This window comes from Dermacentor silvarum, chromosome 9 (genome assembly GCF_013339745.2).
Source record: "Dermacentor silvarum isolate Dsil-2018 chromosome 9, BIME_Dsil_1.4, whole genome shotgun sequence".
Taxonomy (NCBI): domain Eukaryota; kingdom Metazoa; phylum Arthropoda; class Arachnida; order Ixodida; family Ixodidae; genus Dermacentor; species Dermacentor silvarum.
The window spans coordinates 157,152,783-157,175,374 of NC_051162.1; the positions used below are offsets into that span (position 1 = coordinate 157,152,783).

The 22,592-nt window shown below is 45.9% G+C and overlaps 1 long non-coding RNA gene across 1 annotated transcript; it reads right to left on the bottom strand.

The window, feature by feature from the left end:
* Nucleotides 1–704: 704 nt before the first annotated feature.
* LOC125940235 (uncharacterized) lies at nt 705–14,675 on the bottom strand. Its single transcript, XR_007463458.1, has 3 exons — nt 14,607–14,675; nt 3,281–3,379; nt 705–1,069 (listed from the first exon to the last, which is right to left on the bottom strand). It is a non-coding gene; the product is annotated as an uncharacterized LOC125940235 (long non-coding RNA).
* Between the last annotated feature and the right edge of the window lie 7,917 nt (nt 14,676–22,592).

Below are 22,592 nucleotides of genomic sequence, written 5' to 3' on the forward strand. Positions count from 1 at the left end.
AGGTTAGCGGTACAGCGCTGGCCGAAGAGCAAGTTTCTGTGTCCTTGAGGAAAGCCGTATATGTCGAAGTTTCGGTAACACGTACAGACAGGTGCAGCAGCGGTCCGCGAATGTGGCCACACAAATTCATTTCATTCCTTAGTATGTCAGTCACTATTTTTGCAGCCAACTACAGCACAGGTATTCAATCCACACGATTCAGTCCAGCATGATTGGAGCACAGTGCGTTAGCTAAATCTCAGTTGCATTTCCGACAGCTGATCGCACAGAAGCAAGGCAGAAGCGGTAATGGTTTCGCATTCTTGTGCTGTCGCTGAGGCCACGTGCGGCGCACCACCGAAAGCCCCATCTCGTTTCTCTAGAACTAATTTATCCGCGAAAAGTGTCAATAGACACTCTAAACTTATTTTTGTAAGGGAACTGTCGATGTCACCCATGCCACACCTTATTCTTTGCCTGTTCTATGGTGGGATCGTCGTAGTGGGCGGTAGCACTTGATATAAGCTGTCTTACATTTGTGACAAGCAGGTCTTAATTTGACGAGAATAAATAGAGGTGAGATACATGCGAGAAAGAATTACCGGCCTTAGCAATTTCGAATAACATATACAAGGTCGCTAAAAGTAGCTCGCTGCAAGCATTCCTCCTACATAATCGTAACTGTGCGGAATACATATACTTTTGAATGAAAACACTGGTAACAACTTTATTCACTACAGTGTCGTCGCGCTGGTTAATGTGATCGCATTTGAATGAGAACAATTCGAAAAACGTTCATTCATTTCAGTCGGCTTTTTGGGTGTGCCTCGGAAAACCATAAACCCTGTGCTCTATAGCATTCCATCATGAGTTGTATTCCTGAGTCACGGTAAAATAATGTCACTTAGGTCTAAGCCACATCCGGGTGGCACCCGGTGCATTACTTGAGGCATGCTGTCGCAGCAATCGCCGCATTCCGACCGAGAATCAAAACCATGCCGCTTGGATATGAAGTCGTAAACGCTTAAACAGTCCAGATAGTCCTCATCCCAGTTATCTTGTAATTGCCACATGAAAAAAATGGGTTTTTCTGAAAAGAAACAAAACGAATAAAATTATGGTGCAGTTGACTAAGGAACAAATGGCGTTGCAGAAATAATGTAGGGATGTTCCAGTATTCGAAATGTTCAAATAACGAATGAAACATTGCCCTGTACAATTCGTTTTTCGAATGCAATGATCACTTTTCGTTAATGTGAGTACTTTAAAATAATTTTTCAATACTTAAGATATCCTACTGGGTGAGAAATGTGTTACGGACGGCCATAGTAGATATAAAACATAACAAGTTACGTAGTGGAGCACGCTATATTTGATATATCACCAAGGAAGCCAGGTGTTTACGCTTTACTACTATCTTTCGCACCCATCGATGGGTCTTGACTATGCTAAAACACTGTCTAATCGTTCCTAATCTTCTTTAGTGCATTATATAAACAATGCTTGATACCGTGCAGTGTAAAGACAGAAACTTTCTAACGTTGTGAATAGCTCGGATGTGAAGATTCACAGTGAGAGTGAAAGTTGAAATATCTGATTTGATTCGCTTCGGGAGCTTTTAGATTCCTATTTGATTTAATGTCGAAAATTACTAATAGTACACCTCTAAAATATTGCATGAATTTGTCCCTCTATCCTTCCTAAAACTTCATTTCTATTGTGCATGACAAAATCGTAAATCATTCGATAAGGACTGATTATTAAATACATAAATACCACGCGAATTTGTACATTGGAGGCTCAATGAAGCCTGTAAAGAAAACATACTTTTTAAAGCCCATGCACCAGTTTTGCCGCAATTGAGACAAGCTTAGCCAGACGCCTTTGAAATCGTTTCACACAATTATCTTGAAGGGTGTCAAGCATTCTTGACAACCGTGTGGATAGGGAAGGCAACCTCCGTGGAAGAGAATTTATCTCCATGCCCTTTGTTGAAACTGTCTGACATTTCATGCTCAAAACAGTCCGCTCAGGTTCATGATTTGTGAGGTGGTTCACACTCAATTTCAATAGTGCAAGCTTTGGTTCAATGCGATTAATCTATCGATATATATTTACGTTGGCAATTTTTTGAATTGCGGGGTTGTAAGTGACAAAACCTCAATTTGATAAAGAGGCATGCCGTAGTGGGGAACCGGAATAATTTTGACCACCAGGGGTCTTTTAACTTGTCCCCAATACAGAGGACAGGGGCGTTTTTGCATTTCGCCCCCATCGAAATGCTGCCGCCGTGGTGGGGATTCGATACCGCGACCATGTGTTTAGCAGCGCAACACCATAGCCGCTAAGCCACCGCGGCAGGTGTTGGCAATTTCGGTAAGCTGTGAGTTTACATAGCGTTTAAGATGGCATAGCAACAACGGCCACAGAATGCGCTTACGTTGGAGAGGAAGATTAAAGTTATCGATGGCTTCGGGACTGCATCGTCCTCTAAACCGTTTATTAAGGCGGAAGCCTCAAGTGTCTATCTTGGTGATGGCCTTGATGGGGACCTTGGGGGCACCTTGAAGTGGCATTGGCAAAACTGCTGTAACCGTAATTACAGAGCCCTGCCGGACATTCTGCATGATGCCGGTTTGCATTCGTATTTATTAGTTCTTTTTCTAGTGTTTTTATAATGCTGGAAAACAGCCCTCCCCGAAAAGAAAAAGTTTCAGCTAGGCTCTACGAGGTACGCAGCCGCAGTGGAGTGCATGAAATGTAATGTGCGAGCTGCAAACTGTGTACGAGCACTAATGTGCAGTAATGACGTAACCAAATTAACAAGTTGCATCTACTCACTCTTTACAAAGCTTACAGACGTAACTTAGGTTAAAGTGCCAAACGGTCTACTTTTGCAATCGTGCTCGTTCCTCATTCAGTGGGCCCCTTTGTTTTGCAGAGGGTTTTTGGCAACCACCGAAAAGAAAAGGTTATTTCTATGTTTGCATTGCCTTGTGCATTGTTATTTTTAATGTCACTGTGGTTCTTTTTCCGCGTGCGCAATGGCACGCCAGGAACGGAAGGCTTCCTTGTAATTTTAGGTGTAAGTTACCGCTCGTGCTGTCCGTGTCTTTCATTCCGTCCCGCACGTAATGCGCAAGGTTAGCCTTTTTGTTGACGTACCAACTAGCCGAAACGTTTACGTTTCGAAAAATTAGGTACAAACTATAAATGTAGAGGCACTGTGCTGTAGATAAATGCAATTTGGCAGAAAGCATTTCGAAGTCCGCAACCATCGAAACACTTGGATACGGCTTACCACTGTACGCCGTTTTGTCGTCACGTAGTATAATGCAGCTACTTGTTACGAAGATAACAGTGTAGGTGGGATCCAATTTCGGGGAAAGTGGGCTGGTACCTGCAAGTAAGCGAAAGCATTCACTTTTCCAGTCCAGTCCGAAGAGTGCGTGAAATACACTATCACATAAAGAGATAACACTGTCGTTGAAAAGGAAAGTGCACAATCATTGTATTCTACCGGTGCTTACATATGAGGCAGAAACGTGGAGGTTAACAAAGAAGCTCGAAAACAAGTTAAGGACCGCACAAATAGTGACGGAATGAAAAAAAATGTTAGGCCTAACGTTAACAGACCGAAAGAGAGCGGTATGGATCAAAGAGCAAACGGGGATAGACGATATTCTAATTGACAATAAACGAAAAAAATGGAGCTGGACCGGCCATGTAATGCGTAGGGTGAATAACCGGCGGACCATTAGAGTTACAGAATGGATACGAAGAGAAGGGATGTGCAGTCGCGGACAACAGAAAACTAGGTGGGGTGATGAAGCTAGGAAATGTGCAGATGCAAGTTTGAATCAGCTAGCGCAAGACAGGGGTAATTAGAAATCGTAGGCAGAGGCCTTCGTCCGGCAGTGGACCTAAATACAATCTGATGATGATGAAGATCAAGAGAAAAGGGTGGCCCTTCTTCTTGGAGGTTGCGTGTGAGCCTTTCCATGCGTAATCTTACTGATGAGTGATTTTATTATATAACGTAACGAACTGTTCGGTTTACGAACCATAACTGATGTCCAGGGAGCAATGTATTATGAGATATCTGTTTATTTTGTCACCCAAGGGCCACAATAGCGATAAAAGTGCCGGAACAATCCAAACGAAAATTACACACTTGTGACACATTGGGACGGAGGGATTCAAAAAGTTTGTAAGTGAGTGAGAGAGAGAGAGAGCAATAAACGTCTATTTCTGAACTATAGATGGAGCGAAAGATCTCTCTTCGCCCTCAGGTGGGGGGCTTTCTCATTGCAGAAATCCGGGGATTCTCGCTGGCACCCTGGCACGGTCCACCAACTTTCGCTGGTCATCCAGCCCTGGGCAAGACAGTATGGCCTCCCACAGTTCTTCCTTGTCTTCTTCTGGCTTCTCCTGATTCGGCGGTTCTTACAGCGGAGCCATATGTGGCTAGGGTACCCTAGAACTTTCGTGTCCGCACACAAAAACTATCATCATCAATGGCTTACATCGCCCTAAGCAAGCAAAATATGCAATTGCTCATACACCCCAAGGAAAAGGCTACAAGCAATCATCAAAGTGCAGCGAGCAGTACATCACCGAAAATCGTGCCCGAGAGGCCAACTGTAAGCGGCAGGCCAGACGGGACGGCGCGTGTCGCGAATCAGAGAATGCGGCGAAGAGACGCAAAAGTCTCTTCGATGTCGAAATAAGATATGGAAAGGTTCGTGGCTACTCACTTTGCGTGGGTTAGTTGCGATGATACTACCCCTCTGGTCGTTTTCGGTTATTTCAATGTGGATGTGCCGGAACCGAAAAGGGAGTGGCTTACGCGTTTCGCGTTCAAGACATGTCGCTTGCGATGCTACACCGATCCGACCCAACCGACCACCCAGCGACGTACGTGCATCGAGTTGACATTATCAAAGAATGGGTCTGCACTTGCAGAGTATACCGATCAGTGTATATGACAGCGACCACCTAGCCATTGTGACCATCGTTAATAAGTGAGAGTGAGTGACGCAATGAAGTCTTTACCACAAATTTTCTTACCACTACGTTTAAAGCTCCTCTCATCATCAACCTTCGGAGGGTGGAATGGCCTTCAAATTTTTCATCTGCCATCTTCGGTTCTTGAACAGTTGAAGGTGTGAAGAACCATTAGAAAACATGAAATATAATAACATTTTGATTGAAGTGTGAAGCAGTGGTGTGAACGATAGAATACAGAGCTTTGCTCAAATGATGACATTAGGAAAATCATAATAGAGGAGCACCGGACTACGGTTTAACATTAACAATACCCCTTCTTAAGCAGGCGTCGGCAGACCGACATTTAGAACTTAATAGGCAGGTTATACCTTACACCGAAAGCACGGCTGCCTGGTTTATAAAGTATGGTAAGTGGTTTGGAATGGCGAGATCACTCAAGAATACGAAAGGCGATGTTGACTTAAAAAAAAATCACATGGAATACCGCCGGCTGTAACAAAATCAGACTTCTTCAGCACAAAAAAAAGTTGTCGCAGTTTCGCTTGAAAGGCGAAGCATCAATTGCGATAGCAAATTTGTAGAGAGCTATACGGAGTAATGATAGTAGCTTTATCAGCTGTATAAACTTGGACATGCAGCAGCACCGGCAACACGCAGAACTGTTGTCGACGCCGTCGGCGTTTTGCCCGCGTTCGCACAAAATGCGTGCGGCGTTGGTGACTGTTGACGGAGCGTCTGATATAAATAGGCACTTGGTGCCGCAGCTAAACGTCCGCTCCCTTCCCCCCCCCTCCCCCCCCCCGCCACGGCCTTTCGTGCATCAGAAGAAGGCGCGATTGATCTACATATATGGTGATTGTAAAGGAGGAAAGAGACGCCTACTTCTGCAGCCCTTAATGGAGCACGGCACAGAACGCGCGTTTGTTCTCCGCCGTGCGTTCACTCCCCGTGAAAGCGCGCGTCCCTCGCGCCCTTTCACTCGCACATACAGCGTTCGGCGGCGCGCGGCGACGATTTCATCTTCATTGACGTCATACGGAACCTCACGGCGACGGCGACGGCGACGGCAACGGCGACGGCGACGGCGACGGCAGAAATCTGCTTTGGAGTGTCCATATAATTGCTATCGCAATAAAAAGAAGTTTCCGATTACAATTACAATTACCTTATTCAAAAATGTAATTGACTAACAGTGACTACCTTCAGCCGTGTGGAAATAATTAAGCAATTATTAAAATGCCATCGACCGCCGCACTACCTCACTCCAGCGCTTGGACAGCGTTTCCGCGGTCATCGGGCGAAATGTGTTCATGTTTACGTGTGCGCGTTTGACACCTTGCTTATTAATTTAGTAAGGGAATGTTTGCAAGCTTATACCGCCGATAAAGCTACTATACTTGCTTCATATAGCTGTCTGCTAATTTGCTATCGCAATCGATGCTTCGCCTATCAGAGAAACTCAGACTTTCTATTGGTCGTCTTCCTTTGTCTTTGTGTGATGAGTATAACAGCGACACTGAAATATCACCTAGCGTGTGCGCTGAAGTCTATGGTGGTGTTCTAGTGCATTAACACCTCTCGCGCAAGATTGTGGCTACTACGCGAGCAAAAGTGGTCCTCTGTGGAGCGCAGCGTTTCATGTTGCGGGAGCTTGGAGAAGCTGCTGTCGACAGGACCAATTAAAAGCCGAAATAATGATCCGTAGATGATTTCCTTGTATCAACGTCCGTAGGGGCCATCGCTATCAAACCATAGCAGAAGCCGTTTATTTCGTCGGACGATATTTGTTGGAAAGTTAAGGTGAGGAAACAAATACTGAGCGGCTCGGTTTGTTTGTCTGAACATGGGGGTGGCACCCAGGAGGGTGTGCCTGGCATGACTGCGGGCGTTCTCGTGTTGTCCAACCACATTGAAGTTCTCAGAGTTGCGGCGCCTGTTACAGCTTGTCTCGTGAATAATGTAATGGGATAAACGCAATTGGTTACTGAAAATGTAATGAAATTACAATGAGCCTTACCAAGGAATAAAAAGCAGTTAATCAATTATTGAAGCACAAAAAAGGTAACTGATTACAAGAAATCGGTTAGATGTAATTGTTACGTACAGTGCTCAGCTATTGAGTCGCGATGCTCAGACCGCATGGTGGCCGGCGCTTTCCTTGCCACCGGTGAACGCTTGGTGATCACCGGGGGTGCAAAATGTAATCACAATGCATCAAAATGGCTTCCATCTTCTTGTGACACAAAAATGCATCAGCACAGTGTCCGCGGCGCCCACTGGTGGCACAAAATGTGCCGGCAGCAGCAACCTGCTCTGTGGAACGTGTTTAAATCGCTGATTACTGTGCAAGTCTGAACAGAGTGCAGTTCATGCGAGCGACAGGGAAATGCCTTCACTTGTGATTTTCTGCCTGACGCATTGAATTACCACAAAGCGTGTTACAGTAACTTTTTCTCCGCATCTGTCTCCTGTGGGTGGATCATTACTAGTTAGAAGATTTTATAGCGTAGAATTATACAGCTTGTTGGTCGAAATATTTCGTACGAGGCTGGAAAACTCCTTGCCCAATACAGGGCAAGAATGCGTCGTTTAAGCCCATTGTGCGCGGTTGATAGCTGCCATCCGAAGTTTGCCAAACAGCCCATTGTCCGCGATAACATTCAACATACTCCACCAGCCCGTCCGTGTTTGCCGTTCCCCATACGCCGCACGTAGGCAGGGGGCAGTAAACCTTGGCTAGAAACGCCTAAGTCTATACTAAAAGTGGGATAGCAAACAATACGGGACGCCCTGGTAAACACCCGACTAGTGAGGATCGAATGTAACTAAAGCGGACCCAGAACGAGAGAATGCACACGCAGCCTTCGCTGCTTATGACGTCATTAACGCTGTGGTTATATACCGCGCCAGGTATCGCGCACACAAATAAAGCGGAAACTCCTTTGAAAGGGTACTGCCTAATATATGCGTAGCATTATATGGCGGTTGGTGTGATTCACAATGTACATGTTCGGCAATGCAAATATTTCCATCTCTTTGCTCATATTCGTCACGCCCATATAAACAAACAACGCACGCTCCGTAAGCCTAACCTCCCCCCCCCCCCCCCCGCCATAAATCATCACCACGCTTAACACATTCCGCACCACGCCAATCGCCTTAAAATGCATATCTTGGACAATACCCACCCAGGCAGTTTCCGCTCAATTTTTACCTTACAAAGGAACCAGGATGGGCACTTCGCTAGTCTCGTTTGGTTTCCGTGTATTATGTTCCCTATTTTTGGTTTTCCTCTGGGCAACTCATTTATTCTTTGATCATTTTGTTGGCGTTGGCAGTACTATCAGAACTTTGTCCACAAGAACGGCTTCAAATCACCAGCTGAAATAGACATGTTGCCATTACTGAATTCCGTACGAATGTATGTGGCCTTTTGGTCAGTAAATTCGTTTTCTTTAATTGCTTCATGATGAAGCATATGTAGGTTATATGCATATGACGTACACTGGAGCAAGTGCAGTAACATAACATTTTAATTTTCTTTAAATAATTTTATGGATGTTACTACACGCAAAGAGCCCATGTATGTAACAGCTCTCTTTAATTTTGTTCTCCAACTATTATTCTCTGTGGCCATAATTGCAAGGACTTCTGCTTTAAAAATGTCCATTTGCGAATGTAGCACATCTGGTACTGTGAAGGATGCTCCGTAGCAGCAAGGAACACAGGGGGAAATGTTTTTGAAGCATCTGCATAAATTAAGGGAGAGATTACTCGGTCTGTAGTCCTAGAAATTGGGAACGTATCAGTCCTTGTTGGGCGCGTTTTATTTCCGCGAGTGGTGCATCGCACTCAATACATTGCCATTGCCGAGAGGGAAGTAGTGAGTGGATGTCATTTGATTGTTACTAAAAAGCGGCATTCCTAGGCGGCATCTTAATACGTTCGGTGATGCAGACTGACGGACTACTGCACCATATTCTAACTTATAACGCATAATACCCTTATTCAGGTTCATGAGAATTTCCTTGTTCCTTCCCTACGTAGTGTAAGATAGAATGCCTAATACTAGGTGTTTCCTTTTATGCCGAACAGATTTATAAAAGAAAATGTTATATTTGTCCTGCGCCGTTTTGAAACAAAGAAAACTGAAATAAACAAAATAACGTCAAGAGCACGAGCATTTGGGGGAAGCGTTCGGATGTTCACATCTGAAATACAGCCTCGATACGCGTAAATGAGGTTTTTAATGAAGACGTCTGCTAGGCCAGTGCCACTATACAGGGTGCCCCAACTATCATGCAGCAAAATTTTAAAATATGCAAATGCCACGTAGCTGGACCGAGCCAAGGTAACGTTCTTTGCCGTCGCTTGGAGATACTGATATTTTTTTTCCATTCCTCCTGATTACATAACCAGTCTTAATTAAATAATCCACTTTTCAAATATTATAATTAGAGGACAAGTGTCAATGAGAATATTGCCGAGCAACATGAAAAAACGCCAAATACAGCTTTTTGTTGCTCAATACGTGCTACGTAGAAGTGTTTTTCCGAGCGTGAAAGAACCCCCCGAATATGCACAAAATTTCCGAGCGGATGGCCGCTTGAGCCACTTGTATATTGATTACGCAGTGAATGCAAAATTGAAAGAGACGGAGGAAAGGCAGTGACTTTGACCAAATGCGTTTTCTCGGTTTGCTACCCTGTGCTGGGCTGGGGGAAATAGGGCTTTGAAACAGAACAGAAACAGAGAAAGACAGAGAGCTTCATAATTTGACATGAAGGGCATTCCAATCAGAGGCGTACACACAGCCCGTCGATAACAAAAAGTGCTGTAACGCTTGCACGGACTTCAAATGCAATGTTAAGTCCCGTCGATGATGTCTCTTTCCTCCGACAGAGGCCGGTCGTACAGTACAGCGGGCACTGGCCCAGAACACGGCAGATTGATTCCTCGTCGCCGCAATGACCACAGAGAGTGGTGTCGGCCATCAATGTGCGGAACGCGTAGGCGCTGGTAAACGCGACACCCAACCATAGCCTACATAAAGAGTAGCGACTCCTTGGGGTAGCTTTAGTGGCACTGAATTGTTAATGTAGAGTCCAGAGTATATAATTAGGTATGGATGAAATATGGGTTCTCGCACCCAAATATAGTGCATGGACGTGCGTGCATGCGGATTATCCTTGCAGTGTTTGTCCTGTGTAGTGGGATTCACAGGCGGTGGTCGTCTAGATAGACTAAACAAGCAGCTTAATGGACACGTTCATTGCCGATAATGGTACAGTGACTTAGTAGCCACGAAAATGATTTTAGCTTTCTCGGTCAGGTGGTGTATGGCTTGTGTAATTTCCAACACCAACTGTTCATGGGGACTGCACCGTAAGGCTGACAGTAAAGACTGTATACAGTGCCGCCTTCGAGTCGCAGGAAATGGACCCTTTGTATGCTGTTTTTTATTACTAAAGTGCAGTGCAATGCCAAGCGCTGTGAGTTCTGCTGCCGTTGATGTTGGCAAGAGAGGAGTTCAAATCTTCAAGTCAGAAATGATATGCTTTGAACTTCTCACTTGATAGCGATCGCTCTTGCTGGTATGACGACAGCTGCGGTAGAACGGTTTGGCGGGACGGAGCCGTCGGTGTATAAGTGTGTAGTTTCGGTAATACTCATTTATTAGGAGTAACGTAAGCTGCCTAAGAGCCGGCAAAGATATATCTGATTTTGCCACGTATTGTCTGTTGATCTTTGGCTGAATGGCCACCTAGATAGAGTGAAGGTTTCGCTGCAGGTGTGAGTAGGATGGCATAGACTTATATATGATATATACCGTTTGGCGGAATGAGGCACGTGGTCTCTCCACAGGTAGATAGGTTAGAAGGCAGCGAGATGGCCGGGCAAGGGGCCTTTGGTGCTTCAACTGCAATGCAAGTCTTGATGAGGTAGTCTCCCGCCATTGGCATAGTTTCCGCCGTTGATACACCTTAAGGAAGACCCAGATAAATTCTGAACGCCTGGGCCTGAACACTTTGTATAGTATGTAGGCTTCTTTTACTTGCTTCGATTATTTCTGGCGAGTTGTACGGCAGAAAGCCAACAAAAAGCGCCCTATATAGTTGTAGCAGAGTGCTTGTGGACATTCCCCGGGTCTTTCAAGCGAGGAACTGGAGATGGGGACTGAAATGTATCGATTTCTATTTGATTCACGATACTTGGCGGATTTCTATCAAAAATGACATATAAGAGTTCGTGTAACAGGACATATGACATTTTTGTACAATAATTATTACAACGTAGTACGTTAGCGGCTTACGCGAGAGTGACACAAGTGCCCATTTTGCAGATGACGTTTTCAGACCTTTATTGCGGTGGTAAAGTGTAGTGACAGCTTTCTGAAGGCTCGCGCGCACCTGTAGACATGTTACTCCAAACGCTCAAGCGCCGACGTCTACCGCGTGCACTGATAATTTAACTGCGCTTGGAAGGTGATCAATGAGATCAATAAGGGTGAGATTCAACAAAGTAGGGCTTAGCACGCCACCCTGGGGCACGCCACAACAGCTGTAATGTAAAGTGTGGCGGTTTTCGGTGCTCACAAATAAACTTCATATCGATAGATAGCTATATATTCAGCGAAGCAGCCGATGGCTCAGGCTTCATTTCAAAAGCGGGGAAGATGACGATGTGTAAGGTTATCGTACCCCTACTTGACATTGAGGAACAAAAGCACACAGACGCTTATATCCTTTTTCGTGATCAACGTAGGTGGCCAGACCGACGACATTATCAATGTATGAGCGGCCACGTCGGGAACCAGCAGTGGTATGTTTGTAGATATCATGATATTCCCTGCACAATCCCAGGAGCCCGAGGATGATTCTCTCCATCAGTTTGCGCACACAGCTCGCCAATTCGATGAGGCGATACGCTGAAAAGTCCAACAGTGACTTAGCAAGCTTTATTAGCACCAGAATAGTTCATACCGAGCTGTACGCTTCATTGCCAAAGATTACAACCCATATTCGAGCCTAATACCAGAAAGTTGTCATTGTCACTACCATCCTTGAAATCGCACTTGAATGTAGCGTTGCTTTGTCTGCTACATAATATCATTCATAATTAACAGTTATCTGTCTTTCGTCTTGTTCGTCCATCGCGTCCACCTCGGAGCTTGCACAGTCACCTGAGCTTCCAGCGCATTTTTGGTCCGACCAATGCATTTACCTCATTTTCTGTGCCGCGTGCCGCTAAACATTGAAATGTCCTTCCCGACAACATCGCTGACATTAACGATCCTGCAAACCCCAGACAAAAAAAAAATGATGGCTCTCCTGTAATCCAGAGTAGCTGTAAGAAAGAAATGGCTACCGGCAAAGCAGATCTTTGCCGCGACGCAGGCCTGAAAGCTTACTGAATGGAACCGAATATATTTTGAACTAAACCTCGTTGAAAGTCTCGTCTCGGCCAAACAACCATCCGCTAGCACGCTAGCGCTGCCGGCTTGGTCACACAGCGTGGCGTCATCTCTGGAAAGAGGCGGCGCAAAACTCGCGCGGCGGAACTCACGGACCGCTGACATTGAAAAGTACACGCGCAACCCGGTCTCAGCCCCCAAAAGATGACAATCAAGTGCATGGTGCACTGTATCTGTCTTTTGAACGTCGCTATTGGAAATGCCAAATTAAAGTTCAGCGTACAAGAAGTTACAGCTTGATTGACATTGTGAACAAACATTATGAAGAAATGAGAAACAATATTTTTTTCTAACTTGTTTGGGCAGTAACTAGCCTATAAAAGGCGGTCCTGTACAATTTGTTGGGTGCCAGAGACCGCATTTTCTTAAGTTTTGACTGGTTGCCTGCATAATCTCGTTTTCTCTCATAACAATAGCCGGAAGCTCTAGCAAGTTTTCGTTTCGTTCTCGCGCCCATTCTCGTCTAGAGTGCCCGGATAGCGGCGCTGGATTTTTGCTCAAGGTCTCACGAAGGTAACCCACAACCGAAGCTAAAAGCATACCATGCTTGAAATCTTAAAATCTGTGGGTTAGTTTTGTGTTCAAGTGTTTCTATGTCTAGATAACTGGTCATTTGATCCAATTATGCAACCGTTCTATTATATATAACCTTGCTTTCTATGGATGGAATTTTACTTTACGATTGTATAGTCTCAGTTATATTGAAAATATTGTATTTATTGATTGTACGTTGCAGTTAATATTTACAACATCGTATAACTTATTTCTTGCTCCTTTGTTATTATGTGACGCCCTACACCTCTAACGTAATTCTTCTTCTGGAGCATGGACGTAGATGAATAAATAAGTGGATGATCTAATTCTACCAGGAGACCCTATTACCATGTATGTAAAATTTTCGAGTGCCAGATCGTATTAGAAAATTGAATGTAGAAAATTATATAGCAAAAAATCACAGCATATCCACGGGGTGAATGATGATGAGTGGGCGAAGCTCCGGAGGGAATCATCGTATCTCCCGCTTAAGGGGACGCTAGCACAAACGCGTTAGAAACGTGCAGTACTCTCTAGTAAGGGGGAGCGGCCACAGCGTCTTACGCAGCCATTTACACATGCCGGAACGTGCACCGCGTTTGCCGACGCCATCACATGACTGCTGAGAGAGTATACCCCCCGTATTTATAAACGCTCCTCGACTTGAACTTGACTTGCCACCGCCTTGGGCAGCGCGTTCGAAACGCGTTGAAGGTAAGGTGGAGAGGCCACAGCGTCTTACATCAGCTTCTTACACGGGCCGTAACGCGCTAGCACAAACGCGTTAGAAACGCGCTAGAAACGCGGCCTTTCGTTAATGTTGGGTATTTATTGCCATCGTGGTGCGTGTGTCAATGTGCGCTTCGTGGTGTAGTGGTTAGCGTCACGCGTTCGGAAGCGAGGGGTCCCTGGTTCGATTCCGCGCTACGGACACAACTTTCGGAATTTTTTTTTCATAAAACGCCGGAAGCGTTCTCCGGAAGCCGGAAGCTAGCTTCCGGAACCGGAAGCGGAACCGGAAGCGGAAGTCGGCTTCCGGTTATACTATACGTATACATATATATGTACATATGGGTATACATACATATACGGACACACAACGCCATCTATTGAGCAATTCATAAAACTAGACGTGGCTACCTACTACGACGGTGACGAACGGGTGCCGCTATAAGGAGCTTCGCCCCTAAAAAGCTGATTCTCGAGGTTCTAGCCTTGGCACAATTTCGAAAAAAATTGTGTCCACATTATTTTCTTTGCAATACATCGGCACTAAAAATTAGAACTGCAGACAGCACACTTAGTGATAAAATTCAAGAAGAACCCACCTAACATGGTCGTCAAATTTATAACCACACATTCGAAGCTGTAAAGTTAGGTGGGGTGCAAGGTTGCTTATAGTAATACAATTTTGAATATTGTAGATGGTTACTTTCAGAGCGCGCTTAGTTTAAGTAAGGAGGATGCTTATTTACTGGTGATATTGGCCGATGAAGTTAAATAAACACCTAATGATTACAGAAAGCACGAAATTCCAGTTACGCAGTTCTAGTGTAGGAGGCGACAGTTTTTCGTTCGTAATAAATGAGACTTCATTTTGAGTTCTCACCATTTCGGGCAACGTCGAGCAGAGAGACTCCAACTCCGTCCCTAGCTTTAAACTTGAGCTGAAGTTTGCTGCAAGTAGGTGCAGAAAGTTGTGTATGACCTATCTCATGAAATTCAGGAAAACACGGTGAATGCGGGAGATGGAAATTGAAGACAATGAGCAACACGAGCACAAGGTGAGAGCAGGAGCTTTCACCTTGTTCTCGTGTTAAATTAAATAAATGAAATCGTGAGCTCATCATTTATATAAATTAAGTCGAGAGGTCATTAAATCGTGAGCTTAAAGTTTATCGTGACTGAGGAAAGTGCGCCCGAATGGGTCACGCATGGTAGCTGCTTTGTTTAGGATTTGGCTAGGTCGCGTGACCTTGTGATATAAATACAGATTGGCTTAAGTATCACCGGACTCAAGCTTGTGTTTTAAAACAATAATTAGAGGTCTGCTCACTGAAAGTTTTCAAGGCGGTAGTATTCCTAAATGGAAGGGTCAATTTCAGAATTGTAAGAAGACAGTAGATGTCTATATATGCAGAAGAAGAATGACACATTACAAAAGCCAGGCACTCATATTAAAGCGCCAAACAGTAAAACAATGATTGCACGCAATTATGAAGTTTTCATTGATCAAATTTTCATTTTATTTATGTGCAGTTTAGCCTACTCATAGATACATGTATGCTCGACCGTGAACGTTATTTATTTCGTTTTTGTGCCATTTACATTTATAAGGGCAGTTTATAGGCTATTATATTTCATTGTATGTAGCATTATGCAACATATTAGCTATATTTTAAGGAAACAACACAATTGCTAGAAGAATGAGATACGTATATTCACGAAATTGCACTTGGTCTTGTTAAGATGTGTCACTGATTTACAATTTTTAAACGACCATTTGGCTAACTTTTTGGATTAGCTGTTCTCATAAACCAAATAAAAAGCACACAGGTGAATTTTGGTTCTCGAATGCAAAACAAAATTGTTATACCTGCCCTCCCGTACAGGCCAAAATTTCTGTACCCTCATAATAACGATTTTGTAAGTACAGTACACGAATTATTATTATTGCAGTAGTTAGACATACCAAGTTTTCCAGTAGTGCTAAAATAAAAAAGAAAGAAAGGGAAAATATTAGATTAACGTGCACTTTAGTAATCCAAGTCTCTTTAATTCGAAAATGGACTTAGCAAATATATTCATTCAAAGGCAATGTTGGTTTGGTTGCACTCTTCTCTATGTCTATATGTGGACGTCTTTGATGTAAGCCTACGGTTTGTAACATTATAGGTTATGCATTAAATTCCATTCCCTGTTAGTGACGCAATATATCTACGAAGCGCATTCGTTCCTATAGATCATACACTCAGATTATTCACACCAGACAGAAAAAACAATATGGCACCTGTATTAAGTTAGCCAAACCACCGGTTTGGAAGTCAACGCTTACTGGAAACTATTTATACATTACATAGAAAAGAGCCGAAGTTATTGGAACAAATATTTGAACTTGCGCAGGAACTCTAGCGCGGATTCGCGAGCTCATCTCGAATTCATTCCTCGCATTCTATTTCAATACGGTAGTTCGTACGTTACACATTATCCTTCATGCATCTGTGAAAGAAAAAAATGGCTGTGGTTTAGCTCTGGTTAAACCTAGTCGAGTAGCGATAGCTACAGACCCCCGGCTGCACTTTGGCTTCGCTTGTAGTTAGACACCATCCATACTGCGGCCTCAACTATGGCTACGTCACACAGAGGGCGCGGCGAGCGCCCAACGGCAGGAGCGGTGGCCGCGCGGCGACCACGACGAGCCGAGTTGTTGGAGAATCAAGGGCCGTGGTGTGACGTCACAGTGCGGCCACGGCTCAAAGTGCGGCGACGGCGAAGAGGCGAAAACCTGGCGTAATGTAGCTATCGCTACAAAAGAAAAAAGGTGGTTGATCCCTCTTATATAGGAATCGGTATAGAACACGAAAGTGAAACGTGTCTTCACAGAAGTAGTGTAATGTTTATTGCACATTGATATATAATGTCTATTGGTGTTTTGTGGCTAAAGCGCCCTTAGGCGTTGATGCACCCACGCTGACGCCTGGTGGCACGTCTCCTCCATCACGACTACCAACGTCGATGACCATGAGCAACCGTCGTGCATATGGAAGCTGCACTACGCTGCACACGCTAGCACAACGCGAAAGACGAAGCACGTAACTGACACACTAATACAACGCGCAAGACAAAGCACGTAACTGAATCGTCACCGAGTCTAATCAGCGCGTACAGCGCGTCGTAATTGCAGCCTCCGCGATCAACTTCAGAAACATTTTCAGAGCTAATTGCGGAGGCCACGCTCCGCTGTGCTGAGTACGGTGAACGCCACCTAGGTGGCGTTGGTAGTGCTTCTTGATGCCAGCGTCCCTTCGAATGCTGGCATCGAGGCGTCGTAGTGCTGAGACCACCGAAGCGTTCACTGTCGGTGCGCGTTAGTGTCATAAAGCAGTACTTCTCTTTTCTGCTCGTAGGCGGCGGCACCGCCCCGAGCAAGAGCGCGGGTACACGGAGGAGTGTTAGATATATAAGGCGCGTCTGTGTAGCTCTCTGCAAATGCGTTTGTGGCGCAATGGGTTAAACGCTCGGCGATCTATCGTCGCGGACCGAGAGGTCGTGGGTTCGATTTCCAAATTTTGCATGTTTGTGGAACTTTTTCTTCTGGTTTCTTTCTTTGTATTATGTTCGTGTACATTGTAAGCTGACGTATTTCCGTGACGGAAATACGTCAGTGAAGTCTTGGTGGACCCCGGCATAAAACACTTTCGTGTTAAAATGTCACAGTTTCGCCCTAAGGGCGAAGCAATGAATGCGATAGCAACACAGCAATGTCATACGAAGTAAGGTGAGCGGCTTTGGTAGCCATATGAATTGTAGTAAACATGAGGGCACGATTTCTTTTGGAATGCGATTTCTTTTGGAAATCGCACATGTAAGCAGGTGTGCGACGGCGTAAGTAGACCGACATGAAGAGAGACTCGATGACCACGAGAAGGCGCGTGTGAAACGGTGGTGTTGATGACAAGCGCTTCCCGTGGGCAGCGCGCGTGCGAAGGGACACACCTGTATCGCTGCACTGCCGATCCGGGCAGCATTGCGTGTGTAGCGTGCGTTGGAAAATGTGGCCCGACTATTACGAACTGAATGAACAAGCGTAGTGTGAGCGCGCACAAACACGAAGAGATCACACTGAATGACAGCAGACAACGACTGTCAAAACGCTGGCAGCAAGCATACGCCGCAGCGGGCGAAGGTACGTGCGGTCTATCGCTTCAACGGAAACTGAATGCGCCGGCGCTTAAAGGTCAGAGCCGCGTGGAGATAAGAGACGGTGCGAGCGAGCGACGAGCGCGGTTGTTGGCAGAGAAGTGCGCCCCCCCCCCCCCCCCCCCTTGCTCCCTCCGGCGCTGGCTTCGTGCTTCCTTGCTAGCGCGTGGGAGATTGAGTGCGTTCGCTCTCCGTGATAGCGCACGTCCCGGCACGCTTTCTCTCGGGCATACGGCGCGCGGCGAAGATTTTATCTATAGAGAACCTCACGGCGACGGCGACGACGGCGACGGCAGAAATCCGGTTCAAGTGTCCATATAATTGCTATCGCAATAAAAGAACGTTTGCTATCAAGTCGGGGCTACGTGGCCAGTTAGGTGGTCCGCGGTGGCCTAGCTAATGTCAAGGGAACCTGTGGATGAGCCATGGTGCTCAGACCTTACGAAATGAGTAGTAATAGAGCGAGAAAGTGGGCGAGTTAGTTGATCTTCATGGTGAAATCAGCACACAAATAACAGCTACACAAGACAGGGAAGTACACTGGACAGGCACTGTCCTGTGTATTTATCTGTCGTGTGTTGCAGATATTTTGAGTCAAACTTGATTGTGCACTATGAACACGTGCCGCTTCGTATTTTTTGCCTCTTGTAACGGAAATGCGCCCAAAACTTGGGCCCATTCATTCATTTGTAGTGCATTGCAAATCCTTTTTGTGTAAATTAAACAAAAGGCGGCTTCTAGAGTCAAGAAAATGCTGTCGAATATTTGTAAATTTTCGCTGTAAAACATTAGTGCTATGCCTGCATTTTACAAGTTGCGGTTAAAGTCCGCCGATAGCTCATGTCTGTAACATGGCTTCCAAGGGTGAAAATGTAATTCCCCCAAAACAAAATGAACGGTGTCTCTAGTTAGGTCGGTCCCACAAGAAACTTTACGTACAGACATGGTGTTTGCTTTGGAAAGGTCCTTCACAAATGCCACGACCTCATCTGGGAAAGTAGTGAGTGGCCAAGCACTTCTATACGCCTTAGAAAAATTTTTGCGTTCAATATTTTAGTAGATGAATATTTGGTAGTTCTTGCGTTGGTTCATGATTAACGCTTATAAAGCTCTCGGTACCAATGCTGCACACAAGCTACGAACTGTCAGAATTCGTAGCCACATGCTGGCTAAGCAAGTTCACTAATGACAAGATTTTGCTGAATGAGAGTGCTCTGATGTCTGCTTGAATTGCTGTCGAGGTGTGCTGTTTTCTGCAATAAACTGCAAGGATTAAAAAACAACTCATATGCTAGAGTATCAGGAATAGTGTCACCAAATATAAACAAGTATCACCAATATAAACAGATAATTGTAGTGGTTAGGAGAAATTTAAAATCGGCACAGACTTATTTAGGCACCTTGGAGGAGACTACACTTGGTATTTGAAAAGACCATAAGAGGGAACGTTTTAGCTAAAAGAATGCCTAGTCAAGAAAAAGAAATCGCACATGTTGCTCTCTGCAGATGAAACTTAAGAAACCAGTTAATATGAAACACCAGGGCAGAGTGTAACCTGGCTACCTGAACCTTGGCCCATCGTGTGAATACACTCTATTGTATTTGCAGCAAACGGACTGCTTCCATGGACATAGCCATGAGCCTGGCCGTCATGTCGCCGAACAGAGAACATGTAACAGTAATTGGAAGGTGACGTGAGACCCCTATTGTCACCACTATCAAGACTGTAAATACACCAAGGAACTATCTGTGCCACTATCAGTAAATGCTGTTCACAGAAAGCCAAACAGTTGCGCACCAGGCTGGAAGTTTGTGACTGAACATTCCATGCCAATAGTAGCATAAATAAATACAGGTAGAGACGGCATAAATTAGACGACCAGACTCCGTTGTCATGGAACTGCTCATGATTGCAGTATTTCAGTTGGATGGCGCGTCAGCATTGCAAAGCGGGCGACTGCGGCTACTCGAGTGGCTCGCCCGCGCCATAATTGTGAAATTTGCGTGGAGAGGCCAACATTCTTATTAAGCCCTACTTTAATAGTAGCGTTCGTCACGGGAATCCGATGACGAGGTGAGTGCCAGAGCACTCTTTAAAGGGAGCGCAAAGAAGAGATCATAGCAACCACTCCAAGCACCCCAAGCCGAATATAACGGAGAGCTAGCTAACTACCAGCCCACCAGACGAGTCGAGGTGCGCGAACTGGAAGAAGGGCAGCTCTTTCGAGCGAATGTGGGGGATTCTCTACGATTTCGGGGACAATGATCACTGTGTGCCCACGGTGTGTTTCCTTTCCACTTGGTGTTTGGTGAACGAAGGTGCACATGCTGTTACACTTGCTCGCCACCAAGGCGGGGTCAACGGCGCCGACAGACCAGTTGATAGCAGAGATATGACTTCACCAATTTTGATGGTGCAGGAATTTATGGAAGACAGAAGGTATTTAAGCCAGCATCCTGTGTGCTAGTAGGGTGTGCTCTAGGAAGAATGTAGATCGGTACTTTCATTGCCTTAAGCAATGGCTCATAACCCCGTAAATGCGGCCTCACTATTACGACGACAGAAGAGAAGTGAAATTCTACGCTGGAATGATGTGCAGCAACGCAGCCAGCTGTGGAAGATGACGACGACGAGCGCGTGCCCAGCGCGAGCACGAGCCGCTTGCTTAGCCGTGACTACGACGACGTCAGGAGACGCCGACAATCCGAGCGCATAAGGTACTTCGCACCTAAAAGAAGAAAGAACGAGGAAAGCAAATGCAGCAAAAGCGGGTGGCTTGAAATAAGCTGTCCTGACGAAAGAACTTCTACTCAGTATTTTAACGTATGTACAGTGTAATAAGCACCATGAATATTTGCAGTTTATGTACCGGCTATATACAATGTCTAACGTGGTTGTAACCAAAGAGAAGCCTATTTCGGAAGCAGAATGAGCATGACCGGCAGGTTGTCACATTTCAGGAGGTCGTCCTTGGCAGTGATGATCAGGGTGCCTTTGTGAATGCTGGGGATTGGCTACAGGGTGCCAAAAGTTGCGAAGGAGTTAGGCAAGCGGCGTGTCACGTCTTACAGCATCAGGCATAGCGCCTGGTCAAACAAGGTGAGAGTTCTGTGCTCTTGCAGTGTGGTCGTTATTGAGCTTAGATTGGTGACTGACTGCTCCAAACGTTGACGTGGAAATCAACGGAAGGCATTCTTGCCTGTGGCGTTTCGATTATGGGAGGCAATACGCTGTGCACTTAATAGAGTGCACTTTTGTAGATTTCAATGTGTTGGTGTCAGTTGAGCTTTAGGAGAATGACACTGTTGGGCGTGGTTCTAGGTGGAGTTTTCACTGTGGACGTTTACAGCTGGAGAACGACACCAAAGTATGCGACGCAGGTGGTGAGTGCAAATCCTTGGCTCTGCACCGTTGCCGCAGGTTTTGATAGTCGTTCCTCAGATGATCTTGCGGGGGAGTGTTGGATCGCAACCGTGTTGCTCGTCGGGACCGCCACAGCTGAGCGTACTTGGCAGGACTGGTGCGCCATGATTGGTATGCGTGGTGCAATGATAGACGAATCAGCATTGTTGCGCTGAGCGGGAAGGGGTAGCGAACGAGACTGCAGGCGGTGGCATTGTTGCGCATTGATAAACCAAACGCTTCGTGGCACACCACCTCGAAGTCTGCGCGTGGCCTCTTGCCGGCGTGCTGGGGCATGCGAATGCTTGGAAAGATGCCATGCGGCAACCAGGCTCCTCTCTCGTGCTTCTTTCTCGACATGCTGGGCCATCTAGTGCCCCTGTCGAGAAGTACAAGCGTGGCCTCCGAGACGAGAAGCGTGGCGAACGCCGGGCATGGCTCCCGCACTTACCGCACACCCAGCGGTACAATCAGGAACGCAGGTTCATTTAAGAGCGGCACGTACCCAGAGTGTTCGTGGCGCAGCTCACCAAAGTGTTGGCGTGCAAGACAATAATTGAAAAGCAGCACATAACCAGTGATTCTGTGGCACCGCCTGATAAAGCACCGGGTTGCTGTCCTTGAGGAACTCTTGGAACGTAGGCTCGATTCCGCTCTGTGCCGGACAAATTTAAGGGATATTGGTCGTCATTGTAGAGCGGCACATTCCGAGTGGTACGTACCTACTAACCTAAGTTGGCGTCAAAGACGTTCATTGAAGAGCGGTCCGCACCTACTGGTGCATTCCACCAGCAGAAATGAAGTGGCGCATAACCAGTGCTCCCGAGAAAGAGAGAAAACAAACTTTATGCAAAAGAGCACACAAGCATGGATAGCTCCTCTGCTCTGCAGTGGGTGGGCCATTCAGTCCAGGAGCCCAGTGACCCTAGCCGCCCTTCATGCTCGGTTGACCAGGTTGAGCTGGTCCGTCGAGCCGGAGCTCTACAGCGATGCCTCCCATTTCCGTTTAGTGGGGCGTGTTATGGCTGGGAGCTCTGCTGTGCTGGGAGCTCTGCTGTGCCCCGGTGTCCACACGATTAGTATGTATGGTAGGAGCTGTTGCGCTCCACTCAGAATGCGATGTGCGATCCTGGAAATTTTGGCAGCTGGAAAAATGTATGCGTGCTGTCTGAGAGTCCGTCAAAACTATGACGCACTCCTAGTGCGGTCTCTTCGTGATGGCTAACGTTATTGCTAGTTCCTCTGCCTCCGCAGCGCTCGCTCTGGAAACCT